The sequence below is a fragment of the Portunus trituberculatus genome, chromosome 40, assembly GCF_017591435.1.
Source record: "Portunus trituberculatus isolate SZX2019 chromosome 40, ASM1759143v1, whole genome shotgun sequence".
Taxonomy (NCBI): domain Eukaryota; kingdom Metazoa; phylum Arthropoda; class Malacostraca; order Decapoda; family Portunidae; genus Portunus; species Portunus trituberculatus.
In genome coordinates, this window is record NC_059294.1 from 9,707,501 (window position 1) to 9,710,757 (window position 3,257).

Genomic DNA, 3,257 nt, shown 5'->3' on the forward strand with positions numbered 1-3,257 from the left:
TAGAGAAGAAGGGAGAGGCGTGTAGAAGCTGTCCATTATGCAGTCAGTGTTTGCTCATCTGTCACGTGTTGCTGCCTTGCCCACTCTGAGTCACCGGCCACGCGTCACACCGTCTTGAGCGCGATTAACAAACAATAACAGCGCCGTGTAACCTTCTCGAGTGACAGGCGGACAAAGGACCCGAAAGATTAGTTGGGTTATTACATACAAAGCACCATTTATAGCCGCCATTTACGTTAAGTCGCTCCCAGGATTCGTTTTACTTGTCTGTTTGTCTGTTTGCGTGTTAAGTTTGTTGATTTTAGTTGGAGTTAATGCACACACAGATACAAACATTACTCGGTACGTCAGTGGTGATGTTCTTGCTTGCTTCTTGCGTGGTTCAGGTTCGAATAACCATTTACCTAAGCGTTTTCATTGATGTGGGAAGTTGTATCCCGTTACGAACATAAGGATATTATAAAGAATAAAAAAGACGGGGATTGAGGAAGCTGCAAGGAGCCATTAACCCTTGTATAAAGCGTGTCAACTTATTTTTACGTATCCCTATCCATGAATGTCTAATTTTCTTTTAAATATCTCTACTGAGTCGACACACACACACACACACACACACACACACACACACACACACACACACACACACACACACACACACACACACACACCTGACACCTGTTTCTCTGTTCCTCTCCTTCAATGCATGCCATCCGTGACCTTTTCTGACCCCACACCGCCTGACCCAGCCTCCCCTTATTATACCCGCATACCCCTCACCCTCATTCCTCTCCTCATGACGTCACCATCCCTTCGTCAGCGCCACCAAGCAAACACTGAGGAGCGAGACGCCGATCCCTGCCTCAGATTTCGTAAACAATTCCCCCGGGTGTTAATTGTTGTGATTTTTTTTCATGCATTTTTAGCGCCTGCTGTTGTTCTTTGCCTGTGTGTTGCATGGCTGTGTGGTTGCTTAGTTGTTTGGTTGTAATTGTTTGCTTTGGTTGGTTGATTGTTGTGGTGGTTGTGGTTGTTTTTATTTTGTTAGGTTTAGCTTGGTTTTGTTTGGTTAGGTTAGGTTAAAGTAAAGTTGGCTGAATTAGCTTTGGGGTAGATTAAGTTAGGTTAAGATTAGAGTTAGGATAGGTTTAGTTTGAGTTAGACTAGACAAGACTAGAGTTATAATGATGGTGTAGTAGTAGTAGTAGTAGTAGTAGTAGTAGTAGTAGTAGTAGTAGTAGTAGTAGTAGTAGTAGTAGTAGTAGTAGTAGTAGTAGTAGTAATTGTTGTTGTTGTAGCAGTAGCAAAAAAAGTTGAATTGGCTTTGGGTAGATTCAGCTAGATTAAGTTAGATTAGATAAAGATAGGATAGGTTTACTTTGCGTTAGGTTAGACAAGATTAGAGTGATAGTCATGGTATTGAGTAGTGGTAGTAGTAGTAGCAGTAGTAGTAGTAGCAGCAGTAGGTGTAGTGGTGATAAAGCAATTCTCAGAAACTTCAGCATCGGATTCCTACAATGTTTATTTTCTGTAATCATTTTTATCGCAATGTTGATGTTTTTCTTGCCTCTGTTGCTGCTCCTGTTGCTCCTGTTGCTGTTGCTACGTCCACGCTTGTTTGTAGGTCGAAAAATCACGCGACACAGAGAGAGAGAGAGAGAGAGAGTGTGTGTGTGTGTGTGCGTGTGTGTGTGTGTGAGAGAGAGAGAGAGAGAGAGAGAGAGAGAGAGAGAGAGAGAGAGAGAGAGAGAGAGAGAGAGAGAGAGAGAGAGAGAGAGAGAGAGAGAGAGAGAGAGAGAGAGAGAGAGAGAGAAGGGAATGCTGAGGTCATCATACTGCATGTCCAAAATTATCCACAACGCTATGTACAGAGGAGGAGGAGGAGGAGGAGGAGGAGGAGGAGGAGGAGGAGGAGGAGGAGGAGGAGGAGAGGAGGAGGAGGAGGAGGAAGTGAAGAAGGAGGAGGCAAAGGAGGAAAAGGAGAAGGAAAACTGAAAAGATAAAAAATATGAACATGAAAAAAATTAGGAAACAAAGAAAAATATTATCGAGAGAATAAAGATTACAAAAAAACAAGAGAAGCAACATAAGAAGTTATGAGAGAGAGAGAGAGAGAGAGAGAGAGAGAGAGAGAGAGAGAGAGAGAGAGAGAGAGAAAGTTTGTAATGAAAAACATGAAAAACTAGTTACACTTTACCTTATTTGAAAATTATCCTGCTTTTCCTTCCTCGCTTTTCCTTGCATCCATTTCTATTTTCCTCTCTTCCTAACCGCCAATACCCCCCCTCTATCTCTCCCTTTTTGTCTCTCTCTACATCTGCATCTGCCTCTCTCTCTCTCTCTCTCTCTCTCTCTCTCTCTCTCTCTCTCTCTCTCTCTCTCAACCCAAGCCACACTCCTGCTGCGTCTCAATCGTGGTTACCGGGCAGGTGGGTGGCGGGACGGCACTAATTAGCGGGCCAGGACAGGTAATGAGGTCGTAAAGGTCTGGTGATGGCGGGTGGTAAGTCTGAGTGGCCGAGGAGTCATCCGGAGAAATTATGCGTGTTTTTCAAGAGTTTTCCTTGTTTTTCAGAGAGTTGTTTTCTTTTTTTCCAGTTTTCTGTTATTTTTTTTTTTTTTTTTAGTTTTTTATTAATTATGTGGTTAGTAATTTTATGTGTGCGTCTTGTACTATGTGACTTTTGCTGGTTTCTTCATTAGTTTTGTTATTTATGCTAATTTTTTTTCTTCACTTGCGCATAATTTTTTTTACCAATTGCATCTCAAACTTAGAAATTTATCACTTATTCATTTTTATCACCTATTCACTCACGTATCAAGGCGTCAAGTTATACATTCATACAATCACATATACATTAACTCCTACACACACACACACACACACACACACACACACACACACACACACACACACACACACCTCGACAGCTGATGCCTTCATGCCTCCACGAGCAAAAGAAAACAGTGTGGGCGTGGGTGCGACGAGGCGTGGGCGGCGGGGGTGGCAGGGCGTAACATCAAGTCCCCTCCTCCTGTCACTACATCCTCACACTGCCTCTCCCTCTCACTCTCTCTCTCTAGCACCTGTCACTCTCCCTTACTTACTCTTACTCTCCCTTCGCGTTTTCTATACACTTCCTCGTTCACCTCATTCTCGTTCTCCTTCTCTTCCTCTACCAAGGTCGTTATCCTCTTTCTCCTTCATCATCATCCTCTTGTCGCGAGAACGTATTCTATTTATAAATAACTGCTATTTG